This window comes from Mobula birostris, chromosome 2, assembly GCF_030028105.1.
Source record: "Mobula birostris isolate sMobBir1 chromosome 2, sMobBir1.hap1, whole genome shotgun sequence".
Classification (NCBI taxonomy): Eukaryota; Metazoa; Chordata; class Chondrichthyes; order Myliobatiformes; family Myliobatidae; genus Mobula; species Mobula birostris.
The window spans coordinates 188,308,673-188,336,354 of NC_092371.1; positions in this window are offsets into that span (position 1 = coordinate 188,308,673).

The following is a 27,682-nucleotide window of genomic DNA, read 5'->3' on the forward strand; positions in this document are numbered from 1 at the left end:
GACCATATCCCTCCATACACCTCCCATCCATGTATCTGTCCAATTTACTCTTAAATGTTAAAAAAGAACCCGCATTTACCACCTCGTCTGCCAGCTCATTCCATACTCCCACCACTCTCTGTGTGAAGAAGCCCCCCCTCCAATGTTCCCTTTAAACTTTTCCCCCCTCACCCTTAACCCATGTCCTCTGGTTTTTTTCTCCCCTTGCCTCAGTGGAAAAAGCCTGCTTGCATTCACTCTATCAATACCCATCATAATTTTATATACCTCTATCAAATCTCCCCTCATTCTTCTACGCTCCAGGGAATAAAGTCCTAACCTATTCAACCTTTCTCTGTAACTGAGTTTCTCAAGTCCTGGCAACATCCTTGTAAACCTTCTCTGCACTCTTTCAATCTTATTTATATCCTTCCTGTAATTTGGTGACCAAAACTGAACACAATGCCCCAGATTCGGCCTCACCAATGCCTTATACAACCTCATCATAACATTCCAGCTCTTGTACTCAATACTTTGATTAATAAAGGCCAATGTACCAAAAGCTCTCTTTACGACCCTATCTACCTGTGACGCCACTTTTAGGGAATTTTGTATCTGTATTCCCAGATCCCTCTGTTCCACTGCACTCCTCAGTGCCTTACCATTAACCCTGTATGTTCTGCCTTGGTTTGTCCTTCCAACATGCAATACCTCACACTTGTCTGTATTAAACTCCATCTGCCAGTTTTCAGCCCATTTTTCCAGCTGGTCCAAGTCCCTCTGCAGGCTCTGAAAACCTTCCTCACTGTCTACTACACCTCCAATTTTTGTATCATCAGCAAATTTGCTGATCCAATTTACCACATTATCATCCAGATCATTGATATAGATGACAAATAACAATGGACCCAGCACTGATCCCTGTGGCACACCACTAGTCACAGGCCTCCACTCGGAGAAGCAATTCTCTACTACCACTCTTTGGCTTCTTCCATTGAGCCAATGTCTAATCCAATTTACCACCTCTCCATGTATACCTAGCGACTGAATTTTCCTAACTAACCTCCCATGCGGGACCTTGTCAAAGGCCTTACTGAAGTCCATGTAGACAATATCCACTGCCTTCCCTTAATCCACTTTCCTGGTAACCTCCTCGAAAAACTCCAATAGATTGGTCAAACATGATCTACCACGCACAAAGCCATGTTGACTCTCCCTAATAAGTCCCTGTCTATCCAAATGCTTGTAAATTCTGTCTCTTAGTACTCCCTCCAATAACTTACCTACTACCGACGTTAAATTTACTGGCCTATAATTTCCTGGATTACTTTTCGATCCTTTTTTAAACAACGGAACAACATGAGCCACTCTCCAATCCTCCGGCACCTCACCTGTAGACAGCGACATTTAAAATATTTCTGCCAGGGCCCCTGCAATTTCAACACAAGTCTCCTTCAAGGTCCGAGGGAACACCCTGTCAGGTCCCGGGGATTTATCCACTTTAATTTTCCTCAAGACAGCAAGGACCTCCTCCTTTTCGATCTGTACAGTTTCCATGATCTCACTACTTGTTTCCCTTAATTCCATAGACTTCATGCCAGTTTCCTTAGTAAATACAGATGCAAAAAACCCATTTAAGATCTCCCTCATTTCCTTTGGTTCCGCACATAGCTGACCACTCTGATCTTCAAGAGGACCAATTTTATCCCTTACAATCCTTTTGCTCTTAATATACCTGTAAAAGCTCTTTGGATTATCCTTCACTCATCATCTTATACACCTCTATTAGGTCACCTCTCATTGTCTGTCGCTCCAAGGAGAAAAGGTCGAGTTCACTCAACCTATTCTCATAAGGCATGCTCCCAATCGAGGCAACATCCTCGTAAGTCTCCTCTGCACCCTTTCTATGGTTCCCGCATCGTTCCCGTAGTAAGTTGACCAGAACTGAGCACCGTACTCCAAGTGGGGTCTGACCAGGGTCCTATAGAGCTGCAACATTACCTCTCGGCTCCTAAACTCAATCCCACGATTGATGAAGGCCAATACACGTATGCCTTCTTAACCACAGAGTCAACCTGCGTAGCAATTTTGAGTGTCCTATGGGCTCAGACCCCAAGATCCCTCTGATCCTCCACACTGCCAAGAGTCTTGCCATTAATACTATCATACTGCCATCATATTTGACCTACCAAAGTTAACCACCTCACACTTATCAGAGTTGATTCTGATTCTATTTTCTCAGTGTGGTAAAGTTATAACAGATTGAGTTCTGAAATATTTAGTCTGAAATGTCTAGTCTCTTTCTCTCCCAAAAGATACTGACTGATCCTATGAGTATTTCTAACACTGGTTTCATTCTGAAGTTTAAATTTTTTTCTCTATCTATTTTACAAAAGAAACCTTTGACACATAACAGTCCTCAAACATTTTTCAAGATGCAACTCCTAAACACATCCTTGACCACATTTGTGGATTTTGTGATATTATTTGTAAACGAAAGCAAATTTAGCTTCTGGATCACATTCCAGAATTTGTTTCATTAATCCTAGATAGCTGTGAAGAAATGCATAAATTGAAAGGCCCAGAGTGTTATCTTTGACTGAAAATTTCTATTATGGTGTTTAATCTTTCTGGCCTACACGATTACCTTCAGAAGTCATTACATTGGCTGCACTTTATATGTACCGGAGGGCAGCACACAACAGGCATATACAGCATGGTCCACAGCTGCTACATTGAGTTGTGCAGGTGCATCTTATCATGGTGGGCACCCAGAAGGCACAATAATACATTAAACTTCCCCATCACCAGTTTTTATTTGAATCTCAGCCCTGTTATTAAATACCTCCCACTGCAAATCTCATTAATGCCACCTGAAGACCTCCTTCGATAGTTTATTGGGATTTTAAGGGGTGGGAGATGGGGGAGGAATGGAGGGAATGCTGCTTAATTGGTGTTAGCTGAGAATGGATGAAATTTTATCACTAAATCTATGCTAATTAAAAAGATCTAGGAAGGAAAAACTAATGAGGATGTTTATATTCAAGTGCAAAAGCATTCCTACATCTCTGCCATTTTGTGTGCAAGTTACCGGCATTTTGTGTCCAGTACATAGCAGAGTGACAACACTGGCATCTGTTACATTGACAGAGAAGACAGGACCAGCTAGAATATAACAAGATGGAGAAACAACTGCTTAAGAAATTTTAATAAGCACCCTCTGTTTCTATTTATGAGAGATTCCAAAATATATTAGAATCACTGAGAATTAAAGCTTAGAATCAGATCATTTGATCTCACCTTTAAATACAGCATTTGTGCTCCGGATGAATATCATCCCACTCATGTACTGTTTTCTCCATTTCTGTACTTAAATAATTTCCCTTTTACAGCAAGAATACTATTTGCTTCAACTACTGCTTGTGAAGGCAAGTTCCGCTTTCTAACCACACTCTTGAATTCCCTACTTGATTTATTAATATAAATGAAAAAGACGTACTAATATATCAACTATCATAACCTTTTCAGTAAACTTCCAGATCACTTAGTTATTGTAATAATAAGCTTCAGATTGCATCAGCTTAAAGTTATGATGTTGCCAAGGCAGGCTGAAGAAAGACTAGAGAGAGAAAAACAACTCCTAAGATACGAGCCATAAAACTAAGAAGGGAGTATTAGGGGAAAGGAATGAGAATATAGATGAAATTGCTGGTTTCTTAAAGTCATAGAGTCATTCAGAGATGCAACATAAAAACAGGTCCTTCAGTCCACTGGATCCTCACTGACCAGTAACCACACATTGACACTAATCCTACATTAATCACATTTTTGTTCTCCCCCTATTCTCATCAAACTCCCCCCCCCCCGCAAGATCCCACCACTCACCTACACATTAAGGGCAACTTGCCTACTGACACACATTATCGGGATGTGGGAGGCAACTGGAGAACCTAGATGAAACCCACATGGTCAGAAAGAGAACATGCGAACTCCACATAGACAGAACCTTGGGTAGAGATTAAACTTGGGTCTCATGGACAGTGAGGCTGTGACAGTTTCGGCTATATTTCCACACCACTCCTCTTCCCCAACTCGCAACCAAAACAGCTTTTGAATCCAGGTTGTCTCAGAACACTAATTTGGTGATATTATTGTTTATGCTATGCATTTGTATATGTCCCAATGTTCAGTTCACTGCCATTTGTGCAAGTGAATGACAGAGTAAGAACGGTCACCCCTGTCTCTTTGCCATTCCTATCTCCCTAATAAGGAGAAGGAATTGAAATCACTGTTGTTGAGTCGGAGTTATGAAGGTATCCGTGTGGACCAAGCTGCCTACCTGAGCCAGACCTATTTGCATGCATTTAGCTTGTACCTCTAAACTTTTCCTGTACATGTATCTGCCTAAATATATTCTCTGGATTGCTTCTGGTGCCACAAGCTAATGAATATAGAATAGAAGGATATAACAGGTCAATGAGTTATGAAGGGTTGGTGCAGGGCAATGAGCTTAAGCTCCTGAATCATTGGGACTGTTTCTGAGAAGGGTGTACAAGAGGGAGTTCAAAGTTCAAAGTACCTTTGTTATCAAAGTATGTATACTGTGTATAACCTTGAAATTTGCCTTCTTACAGGCAGCCACCAAAATAAAGAAACCCAATAGAACCCATTAAAAAAGACTGTCAAACACCCAATATGCAAAATAAAAGAACAAATCATGCAAACAATAAAAAGTAAACAAATAACTCTCTGCAAATGGATCCTTGACTTCCTCACCGGCTCTGTGTGGAGGTAAAATAATATCTCTACCTTGCTGATAATCAACACTGACTCACTTTATAAGGTGTATTTAGCCCACAGCTCTACTCTCTCTCCACCCATGACTGTGTGGCTAGCAAGAGCTCAAATGCCATCTGTAAATTTGCTGATGATACAACCATTGTTGGTAGAATTTCTGACTGTGATGAGAGGGCATACAGGACCGAAATCTGCCAGCTAGTTGAGTGACGTTGGAGCAACAACCTCGCACTCAAAGTCAATGAGACCAAAGAGCTGATTGTGAACTTCAGAAAGGGCAGGACGAGGGAACAGGAACCAATTCTCATAGAGGGATCAAAAGCGGAAAGAGTGAGCAATTTTAAGTTCCTGGGTGTTAATATCTCTGAAGAAGATCTAACCTGGTCCCATCATATCAATACAGCTATAAAGAAGGCTAGACAGCCGCTATATTTCATTAGGAGTTGGTATGTCACCTTAAACACTCGTAATTTTCTACAGATGTACAGCACCATAGAGAGCATTCTAACTGGCTGCATTACCATCTAGTATGGAGGGGAGGGGTGGGGGGGGGGGCTACTGCACAGGATTGAAATCAGCTGCAGAGTTGTAAAATGAGTCAGCCCCACCAGGGGTACTAGCCTCCGTAGTATCAAAGACATCTTCTCGGAGCAGTGCCTCAAAAGGCGACGTCCATCATTAAGGACCTCCATCACTCAGGGCATACTGTCTTCTCATTGTTACCATCAAGAAGGAGCTACAGAAGCCTGAAGGCAGACACTAAACGATTGAAAGACAGACAGAATTGACAGCCCAGTATCCCAGGGTATAGAATTTTCAGGAGAGAGCGAGGGAGAAACTGAGGTGTAAAAGAGGAAATATGCTTGTATTGTTAGTCAAGGAATGAATTGCTTCAACTTTGAGAAACAGTTTTCTAAAAGGGTCCTTAAGTGAAGACAAATAGGTAGAGATTTGGAATAGAAAGGGTATTATTGCTTTGCTGGGGATGTACTACAGACCATCTAGCAGCGAACTAGAGAAAGGAGAACAGACATGCATTCAAATAGCATAGAAATTTGATAAAATAAGGTTATAGTAACAATTTCCTAAATATTAACTATGATTTCCTTTAGTAAAAAAGGCACAGAGGGGGTGTGATTTTTCTTGAGGTGTGTTTAGGAGATCTTTTTGATACTGTATTTAGATAGACAACAAGGGAAAGAGCATTATTAGACATTGTCTTGAGAAAGTAACTAGTCAGGTGGAGGGTGTGTCAATGAGGGGGCAGGCCTTTTGGAGGTAGTGGCCATAACTCTGTATATTTCAAAGTTGTCATGCAAAAAGAGAGAGATAGACTAGGAATAACAGTCTTATGTTGGAGGCAGGTGAGTTTCATTAGAATAAGACAGGACCTAGCAAAGCTGTACTGGGGGTCCTGACGAAGGGTCTCGGGCCGAAACGTCGACTGTACCCCTTCCTAGAGATGCTGCCTGGCCTGCTGCGTTCACCAGCAACTTTTATGTGTGTTGCTTGAAATTCCAGCATCTGCAGATTTCCTCGTCTATACTGGGGGCATCTACTTGCAGGAAGGTCTACATCTGCATGGACGAAACCATTCAGTGAAGAAATAGTGAGAGTTCATGTTCTTCCGAGGCTGAAAGCCAAGGGTAACAAGTACAGGGAAGCATAGATATCAAGAAATACCAAGGGTCAGATAAAAAGAAAAAGGATGCATACAACAGACATTGTGATCTAAGGACAGGGGAAGTCCACTGCAAGTCTCCATAAATAAAAATAAACCACTCAGTGCCTTAACGGGGTTAAAGATAGATAAATCCCAACGATCAGGTGGGATTTATCCCAGGTGCTCTGGATTTCCAGTGTCTGCAGATTTTCTCATGCTATGTTTACTTTGCAATTTATTTTGAACATGTGTAAGCTATGTAGAATTTACATTAATTTACGTTTATGGTAAATTTTGTCCTTGTTTTGTGCTGGGCTGTTGCTGCAATATTCAAATGTTGGCTTCATTTGTACCCTGTACAGCAACAAACTCAAACCTGAGCTTATACAATGCCTTAGAAGACACACTCCAAACCTTACAGTAACATGTTTCTTCTGGGTTATTAATCTATTATTATTATTTGAGTCAAAGCATTAATTTCTTTGCCTGTATTTCCTCTTTGAGTTTGTGTAGTTCCTTTGCAATTAGGAAGTATTCAAAGCCATGAAGAGGTAAAAGAGAGGTCATTTCACTTTCCCCAGCCAAATAGAGGTCAACCATTTGACTCATCTGTCATGCTTAATCAGCTGATGAAAAGTCGGCAAAGTTACAGCTTGCAGCACTTCAATTCCTGGCATAAATCTTACATGATATCAGCTCAGAATGTGTTACTTTCTGATAGATATCCCTTCCCCCAGCTCTCCCCGCTATAGCATCGTACCCAAGAATGTTTACCTCAAACTGTAAATATGCACACTTAATGACTTCTTATTCCAGTTTTGCAATGATGCTGTTGCTTTTAGGGAAACTTTACAGGAAAGCATGGTAAACTCCCAATACTTCTGTTTACCAGTTATCTTGTGTCAGGTCATACCCGGGTTCAATGCAAGCACTTTAGTTCGCTATAGTCCATAATTTTGACTCTGCTGTACTATGATTGGAGTTTGTTGAGATAGACTCTTTAAGACCAAATGCCTTCTCTAAGAGTGTTAGGATGGAGAAGGGAGATACATAGAAACTGTGTAGAGTACAGCACAAGCATCATATGTTTGGAAATATGAGGATAGACTGGTGTTCTGACATTGTTTTGTGATGACCTTATTTGGATCTTGGAGCAACTGGAATTAAAAGAATGATACTTAAAATGTGCATCAACATTACAGTGAATTATTCCACTGGATGCTAGTTAGAAACTTGGACTATAGCACCCAATCCCTGAGATATCCTGTAAAAAGAATGTATAGGGAGTGAATTTGAAAAGAGGTGTCACAGCTGTAATTCCAGGATGGCAAACTTGCTTTTAATTTAGAAGAGAGTGCACTCAAGGATTTAAGAATATAACCCAGGCTGACAGTCCTGTGTAAAACTCAGGGATGTTGCAATTTTGCATCACACACAAAATGCTGAGGCAGCTCAGCAGTTCAAGCAGCATCTATGGAAAGCAATAAATAATTGACCTTTCAGGGCATGACTTCATCAGGTATTGTTGCATGATCTTTTAGGTAAAGCATTAGATCAGATCCTTTTATTTGGATGTGAAAGATCCTGCAGTAAATATTTAAGACTACACTCAGAGGATCTGTGCGGATCATTGAATCATTCAGCATGCTCAGGCCTCTCAGTCCATCGTGTCCACGTCACTTAAGAAGCACCATTTACACTAATGCCATTTTCTATCTCAATTCTTCATCTTTCTCCACCCAGACAACCCCACTGATTCTTTGCCACCTGCCTAAACCAAGGGCAATCACATGCAGACTCGATGAAAATAGAACATAGAATAGTACAGCACAGGAACATGCCCTTCAACCCGCAATGTTGTGTCGAACCAATTAAATAAGTAATCAAATGGCCAGCCAAACTAATCCCATTTCCCTACAATGTCAGGCAGCCTGGCCTGCTGCGTTCACCAGCAACTTTGATGTGTGTTGCTTGAATTTCCAGCATCTGTAGAATTCCTGTTGTTTCCCTACAATGTCATTGTCTTTCCATTTTCCTTATTCATGTGATTCTCTAAATGTCTCTTAAAAGTCTCTGTACTACCACCACCCGAGGCAGTATATTCCAGGCACCCACCACTCTCTGTATATATATAAAAAAAAATCTTTTCCTCACATCCCCATTGAAACAACCCCCTCTCCCCTTAAATACGTGCCTTCTGGTATTAGACATTTCAACCCTGCGGAAAAGTACTGTCTGTCTGCTCTATCTATGTCTCGTATAATTTTATAAACCTCTACTAGATTTCCCCTCGTTATCCACTGCTCAATAGAAAACAACCCAAGTTTGTCCAACCTCTCATAAAAGCACATGGCCTCTAATCCAGGCAGCATCCTGGTAAACCGATTCTGCACCCTTGACATCCTTTCTATAATGGAGCAACCAGAACTGTAGATGCAGCCGAGCTAGTGTTTTATAAAGCTGCAACATAACTTGCTGTTTTTGAACTCAATGCCTTGACTAATAAAGGCGAGCATGCCATATGCCTTTATAACCACCCTATCACCCTGTGTAGCTACTTTCAGGTAACTATGAACTTGGACCCAAGATCCCTCTGCTCATCAACACTGTAAAGGATCTTCCCCTTAAGTGTGTACTGTCTCTTTACATTTGACCCACCAAGGTGCAATACTTCACATTTGTCCAGGTTAAACTCCATCTGCCACTTTTCTGCCCATATCTGTAACTGAACAATATCCTGTTGTATTCTTTGCCAGTCTGCTGCACTATCCACAACACCGCCAATCTTCATATCATCTGCAAACTTACTAACCACCCATCTAGATTTTCATCCAGGTCGTTTATATGCATCACAAACAGCAGAGGTCCCAGTACAGACCCCTGTGGAACACCACTAATCACAAACCCCTGTCCCTTCGACTGTCACCCTCTGACTTCTATGGAAAAGCCAGTTCTGAATCCAAGTAGCCAATTCACCATGGGTCCCTTGCATTTTAATCTTCCATGAGGGACCTTGTCAAAAGCTTTACTAAAATTTATGTATACATAAAACAAAGAAACATAGAAATCTACAGCGCATTACAGGCTCTACGGCCCACAATGTTGTGCCAACCATGAAACCTACTCTAGAAGCTGTCTAGAATTTCGCTACCACATAGCCCTCTTCTTCTAAGCTCCATGTACCTATCTAAGAGTCTCTTAAAAGACCCTATTGTATCTGCCTCTATCACCTTCGCTGGCAGTGCATTCCAGGCACTCACCACTCTGTGTGGAAAAACTTACCTCTGACATCCCCCTTGTACCTACTTCCATCACCTTAAAGCTATGCCCCTTCATGTTAACCATTTCAGCCCTGGGAAGAAGCCTCGGCTATCCACACGATCAATGCCTCTCATCATCTTGTACGCCTCTATCAGGTCATTTCTCATCCTGCGTTGCTCCAAGGAAAAAAAGCCAAGTTCACTCAACCTATTCTCATAAGGCATGCTCCCCAATCAAGGCAACATCCTTGTAAATCTCCTCTGCACTCTCTCTATAGCTTCCACATCCACAGCTCTACTTTCATCAATCACACTCATCACCTCATCAAAAGGCATAATCAAGTTAGTAACGCTACATACGTAACATCTAAGATCAGGATCCATCCCAGGTCTCTAGAGTTGTGAAACAGCAGTTCTAATCACTGTATCATTCTGCCACCTTGGTATTTCCCCTGTGTTAGATGCTTTGAAATTCAGTGACACACACATTGAACGATGTTGATATCACAGCTACATACACAATGACCTACGTGTACTAGTACAGTACATTGTGTGCACAGAGCACATCATGCAGTTTACAAACTAGGATGTGCTGAAAACACTTATGGTCAATTTTAATTTCAGTTCAGTCATGCAAAACCTAAAAGAAAACTCGCTCACACAATTGCACTCCTAGGCCTCTCCAGCACTATTTGTTAAAGAGCAAGAAAATTCTCCCCAGTGACTTCTAATAGTCCTTGAACAACATCAATGTTGCTGTTTGGTATAGGCTGCAGGGCATTGCCCAGCTATTGCATTCTCATGTTGCAACATGGAGTGCACTTCAAATTGCATTCAAATGGTCCTAATAGTCTTAGGTACATCCTGAGATTGTGAAGGACACTTCAGGAATACAAATCTTTCTTTCGTTACTTCTATAAGATGATACCATTAAGCTGGAAAACGTACAGAGGGGGTTTACAAGGAAGATGCCAGAAATGAAGGAAATGACTTAAGCAGAAAGGTTGATCACATTGAGAATTTCTTCATGGGAGCATAGAAGAATGAGGAATGATCTTATCCTGGTGTATAGGATCACAAAGGACATAGACAGGGTCAATGCACACAGTATTTTTCCCAGGGTTGAAGAACTGGAGGGAAAATGCTTGAGATAAGAGGGAGAGATCAAATAAGAAATTGAGCTGCCAGAGAAAATGGTTGAGGCAGGTACATTTAAAAGGTTATTGGAAAGATGTATAAAAAGGCAAGGCTTAGAGGGCTTATAAGCCAAATGTGGACAAGCAGGACTGACCTAGATTGGGATCATGGACATGTTGGATCGAGGGACCTCTGGCTGTGCGATATGACTCTGTGGCCAGTCACTGCTTCACAGAGTTCCTCAGGAAGCATTAGTGAACCACATAATAATTATCTGGTCTTGATAGAGGCAGAGGTAGACTTTCAACATGATAATGCTGCTCTAAATGATTGTTATAGAATTATGCAGTGAAAAGTGGGTGTTCACTGTCAGGTTAATTGGCTAGAATGTTGGTACTTGTTAGGAAAATCAGGACGGTGTTGCTGGACATGTGTGAGGGAATTGGTTACAGGAATGTAAGTGGGACATAGGTTTGATGAGATTGCTCTAAGAGCCAGAATGATCCCCTCCTACGTTGTAAGGAAATATGAAAATCACTCATGCTGACTCTTTGAAAGAACTTTCCAATTAATCCCATTCAGCACTTAACCCTTTCCCCCGCAATTTTTTTTCCTTTTTCTATTCTTTATCCAGTTCCCTTGTGAAAGTAACTATTGAAACTACTTTCACTTCTCTTTACTTTCCTCCCAATTATTTTAAGGCTTGGTACATCTGCTTCTAGCCTCTTGGAATCTAACTTCGACAAAATGCATGGACTGCAGGGCATGTTCCCGTACTGCGCTGTCCAAACACAAACATTGTAGGAGAGGACGAAACAAATGGCAGGTGTGACATTGAGAACCCACTAAGGAGTTCATTGAAAGTCACCATGCTAAGCGATGCCACAAATGTGATGTATGCTTTCCTGTGTAACTGTAAGGACACTGGAAACCCAAGATATTTTTAGTTTATTGGCGAAGGAGGTGGTGTGATGAGTATGGATTTTTATGGAACCCAGTATATGCTTCTTCTGACCCCAGCAGTAATTCCTCCTGCTTTAGCTGCTCACTTCTGGTTTACCTTGCCCCTGGTTGCTGTCTGGTCTCCTGCCCCATGGTGTGTGTTCACATCCTTGCCGACAGACCCAGACAGGGACAGGCTGAGTGCCAGCGTCAATGGGAATGGATCTGATAGGGCTCACGGGGCTGGAGCGGCTGCTTCCTGGGAGTAAACAGAATGTTTCTCTGGGGTTTCAGAGAATGGAGTGGACATGTCCGTCCAAATTGGAGAGAGGGCAGCAGAAAGTACCAGTGGTGGCTGCAAGTTTCCTCGAAGATACAAGAGACCAAAGGTGACGAAATCTGGAGCCTCATAAATTTGCTAGAGGTAACTGTTGAGTCAATGCTGCTCAACTTGCTGAATTCCTCCAGCTGGCTGTTACTGCGAGTCTTATGGCTGGATTGTACCAGCGACACTTCCGCTAATAGGTTTTAGAATTAAAAATCTATCACATTGCACTCCACAAAAATGCTAAACAACAGCCTTTCTCTTTTCATCTGCTGTCAACTTGATTTGTAGAAACTCAACAAACATGAAGGAACTAGGAGTTCCCGGGCCCTGTGTTCCCATTCTAACATTGTGCATCAGGCCTCAAAGAGGTTGCGGAAGAGATTTAGGAGAATGGTGCTGCTGGATCACAGACTGAAACCTCCATAAACATCATAATGGTTAAAAAGGGTTCTCATCGAGATACTCACAATCAGGAATTGTCTTGGTTAAATAAATAACAGGAAACTGTCCACTGGAAGAAGTTTATCACCAGAGGAATTTAAGCTAATTGACACAAAAAAAACGGAAGTATTGCCTGTGCTCTGGAATACCCTGCCTGAAAGAGAGGTGAGATATTTTTCATTGAAAACTGGTTACTTTGGTCTTAATGCCCCTGGTGAGCTGCTTCTGTATCATTTAAAACATAGAAATCTGCAGCACATTACAGGCCCTTCGGCCCACAATGTTGTATCAACCATGTAACCTACTCTAGAAGCTGCCTAGAATTTCCCTACCGCATAGTCCTCTATTTTTCTAAGATCCATGTGCCTAAGAGTCTCTGAAAGGACCCTATTTTATCCGTCTTATCATCGTCAATGGCAGTACATTCCACGCACCCACCACTGTCTGGGTGAAATCTTACCTCTGACATCCCCCTTGTACCTACTTCCAAGCACCTTAAAACTATGCCCCCTTGTGTTAGCCACTTCAGTCCTGGGAAAAAGCCTCTGGCTATCCACACGATCAATGCCTCTCATCATCTTATTCACCTTTATCAGGTCACCTCTCATCCTCCGTCACTCCAAGGAGAAAAGGCCAAGTTCACTCAACCTATTCTCATAAGGCATGCTCCCCAATCCAGGCAACATCCTTGTAAATCTCCTCTGTACTCTCGCTATAGTATCCACATCCTTCCTGCAGTGAGGTGACCAGAAATGAGCACAGTACTCCAAGTGGGGTCCAACAAAGGTCTTGTATAGCTGTAACATTACCTCACAGGTCTTGAATTCAATCCCATGTTTGATGAAGGCCAACACACCATATGCTTTCTTCTTAACACTGTCAGCCTGCTCAGCAGCTTTGAGTGTCCTATGGACATGGACCCCAAAATCTCTCTGATCCTCCACACTGCCAAGAGTCTTACCATTAACATTATATCCTGTCTTCAGATTTGACCTACCAAAATAAATCACTTTACACTTACCTGGGTTGAACATCTGTCACTTCTCAGCCCAGTTCTGCATCTTATCGATGTCACGCTATAACCTCTGACAACCCTCTAGACTATCCACAACACCCCCAACCTTTGAGCCATCAGCAAACTTACTAACACACCTTCTACTTCCTCATGTATAAAAATCACTAAAAAGAGGCGTCCCAGAACAGATCCCTGCAGAACATCACTGGTCACCAACCATCATGCAGAATATGAACCATCTACGACCACCCTTTGCCTTCTGTGGGCAAACCAGTTCTGGATCTACAAAGCAAGGTCTCCTTGGATACCATGCCTCATTACTTTCTGAATGAGCCTTGCATGGTGAACCTTATCAAGTGCCTTACAGAAGTCCATGTACACTACATCCACTGCTCTACCTCCATCAATGTGTTTTGTTACATCCTCAACGAATTCAATCAGGGTCGTAAGACATGAACTGCCCTTGACAAAGCCATGCTGACTATCCCTAATCAGATTCTGTCTCTCCAAATGCTCATAAATCCTGCCTTTCAGGATCTTCTCCAACAACTTGCCCACCACTGAAGTCAGACTCACTGGTCTATAATTTCCTGGGTTATCTCCACTCCCTTTGTTGAACAAGGGAACAACATTTGCAAGCCTCCAATCCTCTGGTTCTTCTCCCATCCCTATTGCTGACATAAAGATCATTGCCAGAGACTCAGCAATATCCTCCCTCACTTTCCACAATAGACTGGGGTATATCTCATCTGGACCTGGCGACTGATCTAAATTAATGCTTTTCAAAAGCTCCAACACATCCTCTTTCTTAAGCTCTATATGCTCAAGCACTTCAGTCCGCTGTAAGCCATCCCCACAATTGCCAGGGTCCACTCCCCTGGTGAATACTGAAGCAAAGTATTCATTAAGTACCTTTGCTGCCTCCTCTGACTCCATGCACACGTTTCCACTATCACACCTGATTGGTCCTATTCTCACAGGGATAGTCCTCTTGCTCTTCACATACTTGTAGAACGCCTTGGGGTTTTCCTTAATCCTCCTCACCAAGGCTTTCTCATGGCCCCTTCAAGCTCTCCTAATTTCATTCTTTTTTTGTAATTTATTTTTTATTAAATTTCATCATCAAACAAACATTTCCATAAGATGTATTTCAGATACTGTACATATATATAATAATCATATTTGTCACAAATCTCCACATAATATTTATCTGAGGTATATACTTATAGAAAGGAGAGGAAAGAAAGAATAATCGAAAGAAGAAAACTATGTACAGAGTAGGGAGTGTTTTTTTTAACATATTCATTGACTTGTGAGAATAAAATCAGGCCTATGAGGTGCTATGTAGTTAAATCATTTTTTCCAGTATGAATAAAATTGTTTCAACATATGATTAACAGATGCTGTTATCTTCTCCATGTTGTAAATATCCATTGTAATTTCCATCCATACATTTAAAGTTGGGCTCTCCTGAGATAACCATTTCCTGGTAAGGGTCTTTTTACCAGCCACCAGCAGTACATTCATTAAATATTTATCTCTTTTCAACCATTCTTGAGGTATATACCCAAAATATATAGTTTCATTCTTAAGCTCCTTCCTGGCAACCTTGTAATTTTCTAGAGCTCTAACAGTACCTAGTTTCTTAAACCTTTCATAAGCTTTTCATATCTTCTTAACTAGGTTTTCTACATCCTTTGTACACCATGCTTCTTTTACCCTACCATCCTTTCCCTGCCTCAATAGAAATTTCCAAGGATTTACATCCTTCCTGTAATGTGGTGACCTGGCTTCACACACACTACTGTAAATATGACCTAATTAAAGCTTTATACAGCTGTAACTTACCAATTTTTTTACTCTATTCCCAAATGATGTAGAAAAATATCCCAAAGACCTTCTTTACCAATCGCATTTACTTCTGTTGGTAATTCAGTGAGCTATAGACCTGCATCCCAAGCAACTGCTTTTGATCAATGCTCCTATGGGTCCGGCCATTCATTGAAAACTTCTCTTTTGCATTTGTCCTCTGAAACTGCAATAACTCACACTTGTCCAGATTAAACTCCATCTGCCATGTTTCTGGCAAGATTTCCAATTGATTCATATTGTGCTGTATCCTTTGACTATTTCCCTCACTATCTACAACTCCACTAATAGGTGTTGCATCTGCCAACTTAACAATCAGACCACCAGTCCAGATCACTTTCTAAATGAAGTGCAATTAGAAATCATTTTCTATAACTTACAAAGACCAGATTTCTCATCATTGATCCTTATGATACATTGCTGTTCAGAAACTTCCAATCAGAAAAATAGCCCTCCACCACACCCTCTATCTTCTATGTCCAAACAAAAATCATGAACGTTAGCCCAAACAGATTGAATTATGGGTTTCCATACTTTAAAATATTCATCCCCTGCTAAATTCACTGGCCATATAATGAGTCACAAATATATCCTGAATAACTTTTAAATACTGTGGATGTGAATGTGAATGAGTGACACAGAGCTGTAGATGTAAAAGGTCTTTATTTAGAACAAGAAGAAGGAAAAATCTATCTAAGAGAAGTCACAAAAGAATCTCACTGAACTTGAAGTACATGGTGGTGTTATACTCTTTAAGGACAAAGACAAAAAGCTGGTGTTGAAGTCAGAATTAGAATCAAAATCAGGTTTTTTTTTATAACATTGGCATGTGTTGTGAAATTTGTTAACTTAGAAGCAGCAGTATAATGCAATATATGATAACATAGAAAACAAACCAATCAGTTACAGTAAGTTTAAATAGTTATATTAAATAAAATTGTGCAAAATCAGAAGTAATATATATTTTAAAAAGGGGGGGAAGTGTTCATTGGTTCAATGTCCATTCAGGAATCAAATGGCAGAGGGGAAGAAGCCATTCCTGAATCACTGAGTGTGTGCCACTAGGCTTCTGCACCTCCCTCCTGACAGTAACAATGAGAAGAGGGCATGCCCTGGGCGATACACGGGGGCTTCTTTTGCTCCTATAGCCCCCCTCAAACTAATCCTGGGAGCTTCTATGAGGGGCAATTAACATAAATATTCATGTATTTATAACATAAATATTATTTTGCTTTGCATAATTTACAGTAGTGAAAAACTAGAAAGTCCCACATCAAATGGTTGATTTCAATTACATTAAATATCATTAGATATTATATTTTTTAATATAGTATCCTTTTCAATAGAAGAGATTGCCCAATTAGCTCCAAGTATATTTCTCAAGTAATCACCCACTGTGAACAGTTTTGAAGACTGGTTCTTTTTTGTATTAATGACTGCTATCCACACGATTCCTGGTTATTATCGACCTTTAACCCCTAACAGTAGTTTAAAAAGGAAATTGGATAAATGCTTGAAAAAGAAATAATAAATAAAAGACCAAGTGGGAGAAGCAGAAAAAGGACAAAATTATACATGTAGTTTGTTTTAAAGTTAGTGGGGTGCCACACTAATGTAGCAGTTCGCACAATGCTATTATAGCTCACAGTGTCAGAGTTCAATTCCGGTGCCCCCTGTAAGAAGTTTGTTCCCATAAGCGTGTAGATTTCCTCTGGGTGCTCTGGTTTCATTCCAGAGTCCAGAACTGGTTCATAGGTTAATTGGCCATTGTAACTTGTCCTGTGATTGGACTAGGACTAAATAAGTGCATTCTGGGCATTGCAGTTCATTGGGCTGGAAAGGCCTGCTCCTCACTCTGTCTCTAAATAAATAAGGTTACAGTGAAATTGATAAGGGAAGAAGAACAAAGGTGCAGGCTCTTAATAGGGTAGACATCAGGAGAGGCTGGACAACACAAGGAGTAGGTAGATAACAGGAAACAGATACTGTCTGGAAGAGGGAGGTAGAGGTGTGTCTGGATGAAATGCAATTAGAAAGAAAGCAAGGAGATCTGAAACACCAGATGGGGAAACAAAAGAACATAATATTGGAAATGTAGGATAAAATACCAATATGGCTTGTTATCTGAAATTGCTGAATTCACTTTTGAATTTGGACAGTTGTATTTTGCCAGTTTGGGAGGTGTGTAACTGATCCTTGAGCTTAAATTGAACTTTGTTGGAACAGCGCAGAAAGTGAAAGGCAGAGGTCAGAATGGGAATGAGGTCGAGAATTAAAGTGACAAGCAATGAAAGTTCCATGTGTCACCCCTGTGACTAAATAGAATTATTCCTCAAAGTGACCACCCAAGATATTTGACTTCCTTATAGATGACTACTTTAGGGAAAGGCTTGAATTGAAAAGTTCTTCCAAAGAGCTGGAAGTGGTATAATAACTTCCTGTGTTGTAACATTTTATGCTTCCTGCCATCAATAGGCTCCAGCTCAAACCAAATGCTAGAAATTAATTGCAGTATCAAAGTGGGAAACTGTCTACACCTTGACTGAACACGGAAAAAGTATACTTTAATCATCTCAAGAAGTTCCTGCGTACTTCAAGCAAACTGTCAATGGGAAAGTACCATCATAGAAGTGAACCTGTTATTACATAAAGGTGGATCATATCCTCAATGACCTTTATAAGCTCTGGTAATGTTAAAGCTTTGAGATGTTTAATTGTATCCATATTATGATACAGTGACTCAAGATGGCCTAAGAACTATACTTAGAAATCATAGGGCAATTCCTTCTGAGATAAGGATACTTTATTAAACAATGTAACATTCAATGATACTTTAAGGTAATTGAAACGAGCTTTTTGATGTCAGACATTCTGGTTTTTCACTACTGCAAATTACGTGAGGCAAAGCAGTAAGTAATATTTATGTTAATTTTCCTGCATAGAAGCTGCTGGGATTAGATGGGTAAGGGATAAAATGGCAATCCTCTTGAGTAACAAACAGTTAAAAATGTTCTGTCAATCAATATCCATCTCAATCTTCTTATTACTACCTTTGGAGGAAGAGGAGACTGAAGACTCACGGTCAATGATGCAGAGCCAGATTTTTCTGAGATAGTAATTTCTGTCTCTGCACAGTAGTGCTGCTGCAAAACAATCAACTTCACATCACATACTGTATGACACTAAATCTGATTCTGATTCTGGAGAACCAGCAGCAAGTTATTTACAAATCCCACAGGAGGGGTTGGTCTATATTACACAATGAAGAAGACCTGGTGACTTCCCACTTCAGCACCATAGGCTGAATGGTCAATGCCTCGAACTGTCGCCAATTATTAGTCTGCCATGCACACCTGAATGTGTCAGTATATTAGAGCTAGAAATAAATACTCAGGAGACCTCAGAAATAATCAAATGGTCCTTTTGCAAGACTCTGTCCATAAGAAGTTGCAGGTGTGACAGAATCTTGGGCTTGTGCATGGAAAACAAAAGAGTAATCACACCAAACTCTGTCATTCCAAGGTTACAGTTTGCTGGAATACACTTAGCAGCAATTAATGCTAGAAGCAAGTCCTCTATTTGCAACAGTGTGGGAGAGGATGGGGCCAGGGTTTGTGCTGAGGATGTTTGACATCATGTCTTCACTGAAGTCTCCTTCTAATGTGGTGGACCTCTTTGGTATAACTCAGACCCAAGGTTACACTGTTCTGCTAAGGAGAGCACCATGAAAGCCATTAATAATATCTACTCTTTTACACCTTCCCCACTTCTTGTAGCCTTCAACTAGACAGATTCTTCATTGCACATTTCCCTAGTTACCTAATTAACTGTCTATCTATCTAACTATCTATCTACATCTAACTATTTGTCAGGAGGTTGGTATTACTGACAAGGCCGCAATTATTACCCATCCCTCATCGTCCTTGGGAAGGTGGTGGTGAGTAAAGTGCAGCATTTTTCCCAGTGAATGTAGGTGCATCCAAAGGGTTAACGGACAGGGCATTCTAAAACTTAGATCTAATCACAATGAGTTCTGATAAAGGGTCTTGACCCAAAACTTCTCCTCCATAGATGCTGCCTGACTTGCTAAGTTACACCAGCATTCTGTTTATGTTGCTGATGATATATTTCCAAAGGGAGTGAATAACTTGAAGGGAAATCTGCACTTGGTGCCTTGTCTTTCATAGTTTGAGAAGTGCTCTCAGAGGGACATAGATGAGTAACTGCAGTGTATTTTGAAAATAGTCACACCACAGCCGCATGCACCACTGATGGAGCGAACAAGGATTAGAGTCGATGACCGACGCCAGTAAATGGACTTTTGTACTGAATAGTAATGAACTTCATAAATATTGTTGCTGCTGCTCTCATCCAGGCAAGTGAAGAATATTCCAACATGCCCTTGGTCTGTGCTGTGTAGCTGGCATTGGGTTGTCAGAAGGTGAGTCTTTTGTTGCCAAATACTCAGCTTCTGACCTGCTCTTGTTTGTTTGTTAGTTTATTTATTTATTTATTGGGATACAGTGCAGAATAAACACTTCCAGCCTAAAAATTCCCTGATTTAACCCTATACTGATGACAGGACAATTTAGAATGGCAGGTTAACCTACTCACCAGTACGTCTTCGGAATGAGGGAGGAGCCCCCAGTGCCTGGAAGAAACCCACACGAACATGGGGAGAACATACAGACTCCTTACATATACCCAGGTCATTGGTACAGTAATGCTTTGTGCTAACCACAGCATTTGTAGCCAGAATGTATATGCGGCTGGTCAATTTGAGTTTCTGAGGGATGGTGACCTCTAGATGTTGACATTGGATTCTCAGCAAAAGCAATACCTTTGATTCAGGAAACTGTTGGGAGTATTCTAATTAGGTGATATATATATACTTACTACAAGCACGGTGGACCTGGTGAAGTAAAATTGTTAGAAATCTGCAGCACTCATATGTATTTGTAAATTAAGTAAACCAAACTGATGATTTGTAACAAATTTCCATCTACAGAGTTCAGGAGAAGGTTGGGGCAAGTACACCCCTGATTATTGAATATTGTGCTCACGACAGTAACCCACTGTAATGTTGTCCATGACAGAGAGGTGATACCACTATTTATTTAGTTTTATGCAGATTCATCCCATCTCTCCAGCAAGTACTTTAACAGCACCAGCTAGAGCTATCCCCTTTCATTACTGCCAATACCAGGCTGAGGCTAGCTACATGTAGGGACTGCAGGCTTGGTTTATATTTCATCCTTTGGTCCATTAACATTGCAATCACAGTATTCCAGTCAGGGTATATTCATGTATAAGTGGTTATTTATACGGCTGCCGGCATATTGATAGCTAAGGTGCCATTACTTTCTTCACTGTCATTTGGTCTTTTGAAAAAGAAAATACACAGTATGTGCTTCCCCTGCCTTCTCCAGCCACTTGTCCTACCAGCCTTCCAACCTAGGTACATCCTGTGTATCCCCACCTGAAAGATGAGTGAATTAGAAAAGGAATACATGAAGGACACCTGCCTCATACAAGCGGCTGCAGATTGTAGAGCGATTGTCCATACCACAGAAAGGTTCTGCTGAGATCTTACTACTGGCTTTCTCAGTGCTCTCCTTAAAGAAGATTCAGTCTTGTGATTACCAAGAAGTAATGAGTTTCTAGTTCATGTAGGCGAGGTGTGGAGAGTTTTCTCAGTGTTAAATGTTTCACCAGAGTCTCGGGCCTGAGCAGATTTCAGCTGCTTTGGATAGAAACTAAAGAGAGGCCGGAAGGACAAAAGCTCCAGAAAGACTGTGAAGTTGGCATTGTGATGCAATCAATATGTACATACTGTAGAATAAAAATATAGCATCAGTCCTGACTAGTTAAATCATCTAAAAATTTGTTTCCACTGTTTGTGTGAGGAATGGGTATCAAAGTAAGTTAATAAAAGAGAGAGACAGACAGAGAGAAAGAGATACAGACATGCAAGAGTGACAGAGAGAAAGAGATGAGTGAGAGAGAGAATGTGAGTGCCTTCAACCCAATCCATGTTGGTAGAGAAACAGTCTATGCTTGAGAGGTTATAAGTTACACCAATTAATCTTTCATTTATTTCAATGTTTCCCTGATGAAAATCTTTGAAGGACAATTAGCTGACATCCTGACCCCTTCTGTCTCCTTGAAACAGAAGCAATGGCAAAATGCTTACTCAAGTGTAAATTTGTGTTCCTCCTCCTGCTGTCCTGCAGGTGAAAATGTTCATCATCCTTCCTGAACAAAACAACTTAACTACCAATTTATCACCTAGACCAGGGATTTCAACAGCTAATTGTAAAAGAAAATTGCAATCAGATGCTAGAATTTAATAGTGGTATCATCAACAAGTGAAGCTGTCATCAGTTTGACTGAGCATGGAAAAGGAATAACTGTCTTTAAAAAGTTCCTGTGTGCTTCAAGTGAATTATCAAGGAGTAAATATCATTACAGAAGTGAGCCTATTATTACATGGTACTGGATCAGGACCTCAATGGCCTTTATAGGCACTGATAATAATAATTCCACCATAAATATCAACATGTGAGCACCATGTCATCGATGCTTTGAGATAGTTAATTGTGCCCATATTAGGAAACTAACATTACAGTGAGTACAACAGCTGATTTTAGCCAATGCTCTGTGCACACCTGGTCCATGTTTTGTCAACACGGCATTATGTCATCTGACTTGATAAACACAACCCTTTACAAAGACGTTGTGCCACATGTAATTATTTTTTAAAAGGAAATAAAATACAACAAAGAACTCCTGTCTTGGTGAGCACTCACCTGCTTTTTTTACATAAATAAACTTTTGTCCTTGCACCACACTTGATGTGGTGCCAAGACATTCCGGAGACTTCTTTCTGATACCTATGGAGGGCCACAGAATGCTGCCAGTCAGGCTGATCACTTGTTTTGCTTGTGACGGAGCAGTTAAATCACACCAGATAACAACAAGGAACTGGAGCTTGACTTTCTCAGGTGGATTTTCCCCAAACATATGCTCCATCATTGGCCAGTTCAGTTTCCTGCAGCCTGTGGGGAAACCACAGGATGATTACCAGTAGGAGTTTAGACACTCTTCCTCAGCTGCTCATCCTGCCCCACCAGAATATCCAGTCTCCACTATCTGTTGTGTTGGTTCTCACCCATATGGTTCATCCCCATCCATTTTTCAATAAGTCCATTCTCTTGGCCTGGACCCCACTACTGAGCACAGTGTGCATCATCAGATCAGTCACCCACTACATCAACATTGGGTTCTCTGTCCTAGTGTTCACGTACTTTGTTAGATAATCTCGGACCTATACATGTCAGAGAATAATTGACTGGAAGCCAAATCTTCTTCAAGGGGGTTCCTGAGACAGTGATGACAGAAAGGAAGAATTTCACATCCAAAATTAGATTGTAGAAACTGTGATTGTTCTCCTTGGCACAAAGATGGTTGAGAAGAAATTTGAGGATGTGTATCCAAAATTATGACAGGTTTAGATGCAGGAGATAAAGGGAAGCTATTCTCACGTATGCATGGTTCAAAGAACCTAGGATTCTGATATACAGTGATTATAAAATGATACAAAGCTTAGAGTCAGAATGTGAAATATGATGTGAAACTTGCTGCCTTTAAGGGTGGTGGAAACAGAGTCAGTTTTCAAAAGAGCTGGCTGGGCCTTTAAGGGAATTTATAGGGATACAGATTTAGAACCAAAAATGATGAATTATCCACCAGTACAACAAAATGTATCATGCTTAAATTTAACCGAGGTGCCTTCTAAGGTAGACTTTGACCTTATCGTGCCTTCCATCAGCGCCATAGAAACAGGGGCTGCTATACAATGATAGCAGATATCTTCCAGAGATATGGTAAGGTCCTTAATAAATACAAGCCATTCTCTCAAATGCTTGTGTGCTGGAGAGAAAATCTCACAGGAGGGAATTAAAAGTACAGCATCTCAATGCAAAAATGTTCAGTGACTTTACTTTCTTTTTGAAGAACTGTACCTGAACTATATCTGTGAACCATTCATGATTTTATTAAGATGAAGACGAGAAATGACTTGTCCTGGCTGTTTGCCTTCCACAAGGAGAAAAGGCATACTAGCCAAATGTTTCTTTCCTCAAGCTCAGTGGCCTTTATACACCATTGAATGCATTCTAGATTAATCATTTAATACCCTTTAATAAAGTAATGAGGGACCAAAAGTTCTCTTTTGCATTATATTATGGTGGTTGAGCTTAAATCATAATAAGAGAAATGTTGCAGCTCCTTTAACTTCAGAGGTTCCATGGTTTAAACACAGTGAAACATTATTTTTCACAGGATTTGACTGAGTACATACTATTTATTACAAATTACTATAAATTGCACATTCTGACAGAGACGTAACAAAGATTTTTACTCCTTATATATGTGAAGGATGTAAGAAATAAAGTCAATTCAATTCAATATAGGTGTAAAAGTAACAAGGACAAATATTCAGCAGGATCACTTCCTGATGTAAACATTCCCTGTACCCTGTCTGTTGCAATTTAAGGTTTCTCAGTTATTGATTTATTTCATTCACATAAAATCCTCAGAGTAAGCAGTATTCTGCACTAAAACCTCTTCCATAATGAAAAGGAAGCTGCTCAAAATAACTCCAGCCAGATGGTCAAAACGGTATTAATAATATCAATTTGGGTGGGTACCTAATTCAAGCCAACCTTGTGGTTAGTAAGAATTAATGTCAGCTTTCTCTGACAACGAAGGCATGGGGTTGGAATGGGGCTAGTGGTGAGGAGGAGAAATAAGTCAATAATTAATCAAAAGCTGAAGGTTTTTGACCTTGATCTTCATGCAAATCTCTTGGAGAAGCAGATAGCTATGGCAGTACATTGTCAATTCAAACACTTTACCAGAGACAAGGTATTATTGTTATTGTTGTACTTTGTTCTACCTCAATACATTATGTAATGATTTGATCTCTATAAACTGTATGCAAGACAAGCTTTTCACTGTATTTTTGGTACATGTGACAATAATAAACCCATGTCAGATCCAATATTGTCTCCACGCAAAAGAAAGCATCCTGAATCCATCTCTCTCGAAAGGGCAGATAGATAGGGTTGTCTCATAGTTTATTCAATTGGCCCAAGTACAGCTATAGGAAGTGATGGAAAAAAACAACATTGCAAAGGTCGCCCTCCAGTTTTAGTTCCATTATATTTCACAGACATGAACACCAAGCATGCTGTTTGACAATCATTATGTGATATCCTGCCTCAATTGTGTCAACTTCACCAGCTTTCTGCACTGAAATTCTCTGAAATCGGCTGCGTGTGTTCTGTCAGCTGATGGGGCTCGGCTGGCAGGTTTATATTTGCTCATAAAAAAACATAAGAAAAGAATTTTAAAAGAATCAAAACTTTCCAGCAGAGGAGAATATTTTCCTCTCCTCATTCACCTCTCACAAAGCCTTTATGCCACAGCATCACTTTTTTTTGCATAAATACCAGGCTCATTTGTTTTCACAAGTTTTTAAATACCTGTCAGAGCAAAAAAAATGTAATTTTTGTGTATTTAAGGTTCCCCAACCCCCATATCACTGATGCAATTTTGTGAACAGCTGCAGCTACAAATGTGACAAGCTGATATTCCACTATACTTCCATTATAAATACATCCTTTCAACTGTTGTGGCTGATGACACCAGTTCCAGTTTCTACTGAAAACCATTGCCGTGCAGAGTAAAACATTCTGCAATCCAGTGTTATCAAAGTGTAGCAGAACCTAATCAATTGCCCTCAAAAAAAGATTTTGTCATTGGTTCTACTCAGGGCTATTTTCTCTGTTGTGTATTCTTCTTTAAAATAGACACATTTTAAATTATTTCTTCAAATATTTGAGAGTTTTGCAAAATAGCAATATTAAGAAATAGCTGCATTTCTGTTGAACAACGATCATAATGTCTATTTGTCCAGCCCTTCCCTCTAACTGAAGAAATTCCAGCTTAACAACACTCATTGCCTAGACTTGCACAGACGACTAGAAGCACTTGGAAAATAAATTCTAGCAATGAGACCTCCATGAGCCTAATTGCACCCTTGTAAGAGCCGGCTGGTAGTCAGTGGCATCAACACTAGACTTCGAGGTGTGTGGTCCTGAGTTCAAATCCGGCCAGGTCCCAACCTGGGCAGCATCAGTATCAGTGCGGAAGAAAGGCTTGGCAATCTACTTCCATATCTTGCCACGAAATCCTAGCTACACTATCCATAGGGTCACCATGATTCAACGGCACTCAATAACAATAAGAAACAAGAGGAAAAACTTTATTTATCACTTAATGTTAAATGTTATCACTTAAAAGCTAAGATGAATTTGTGAGAGTGGATTTGCGTCACTCTTCATTGTCCCCATTTTCTTGAAGTCCCAATAGATGCTCCAATCTCAACCTCTTTTCAGGCCTGAGGCCACTGAATCCTCTCCACACTGATCCTGATCTTCTTATTACTGCATTGACTCATCACTCTCCATCTCCTCAGGTGTCTGAATAGTCACTTTCTCCACTTGTTACCTCAAACTCCTCATGAAATATAGCTGCTATTGTTCCTTCTTTGTAATTGTATCAATATGTTGGGCCCAGGATAGATTTTCAGAGATCTTGACACCCAGGCATTTGAAGCTGCTCCTTGTCCATGATGCTTGTCTCATTCAAGCTATTTGTTAGCGGTTTAGGAACAGCAGCATTCAAGGTTGGTAAATTTAAGGCTGTGCAGATGGTCTCAATGAGACCAATTCCATGATAGATAGAATCAAAGAAACTGCCGGCAGGTAAGAGAAATTCATAAGTGCAAACCACCCTGAGGCGGCTACATGTGTGGTACATTATGACAATGTGACTTATAGCTACAAAGTGTGTGCCTCACATTGCATGTTTCACTGAACATTTGCACAGCATAAATCAAAGAGGATTTCTTCAGCATAAGCCCACAGAGAACACAAGCTGCACAACTCTTCAGTGACCTTGGTCTAGCTTCCATTTATATTGTTTCCTTGAAGGAACTAGACCAGTATTTGACATCAGACAGTTTGTTCTAACCTATGCTGTCTCCCATCTGTAAAGAGCAGTCTAGACCAGTTCAAAAGCCTGTTAAGTGCAGGCAGAGCATTTAACCATTCCTGCCAACAATGAACTGCTGACTCACTTAGAGAATTGGACTTTTCTGTCTGAGATAAATTATTACACAGAACATTGTGATCACTAAACCTTAAGACCTAATATTCCCACCATGGACTAATCTGGCTGCAACTCACCAGCTGATCAAGGAGATAGCTCACCAGCTGGTCGAGTGCTTTGCTACATAGCCTCCTCCAGTTTTGGCTCTTTGTAGAATAAGTTAGAGTCATAGAGTGATTGGGCAATACACCACAGATACAGGTCCTGCAGCACAATGAATACAGCCCGACAGGCCTACCCAGCTACTCCCAATTCCCTGTATTCAGCCGATATTCCCCAGAGCCTCATCCTTTCTGCACATATCCAAGTGCTTCTTAAATTATTCTGTTGTACCTGCTTCAACCACATCCTCTGGCAGCTTGTTCCATACACTCTGTATGAAAAGGTTGCTCCTTAAGTCCCTTATAAATCTTTCCACTCTCAACTTTGAACTCACTTACCTTAGGGAGAAAACTTCCTATATATCTATATCCCCCATAATTTTATTAACCTTATAAGAGGACCCCTCATTCTCCTATGCTCCATAGAATAAAGATCGAGCCTGCCCTTCAATACAGGCTTTTTTGTCCTGGCAACATGCTCGTAAATCTTTTCTGCACGCCGTTCCGTTTTAACCACACCTACCCTATTACAGGGTGATCAATCTGAACGCAATACTCCAAGTGCGGCTTTACCAATAAATTGTAGAGCTGCAACATAATGTTCCAACTCCTGTACTCAATGACTGATGAAGGCCAGCATGCCAAATACCTTTTTCACCACCCTCTCCAGATGGGTCTAAGTTCTGTGAGTTTGCAACATTACACTGCAGAGAAGGTAGTAAATACAACCCAGCTGTACAAAATTCCACCATCTCTCTGTTACTCTTAAATCTGAGAGATGCTTATGGGAAAATAGCTTTTACGGATGAATATGAAGAACTTGTGGAGTTGCTTTAATTAGTAAACCAAATATTATTTAAAACTATGACACAATATGATACACCCCCACCTTTGGCCCTGCTGGCTGTGCTT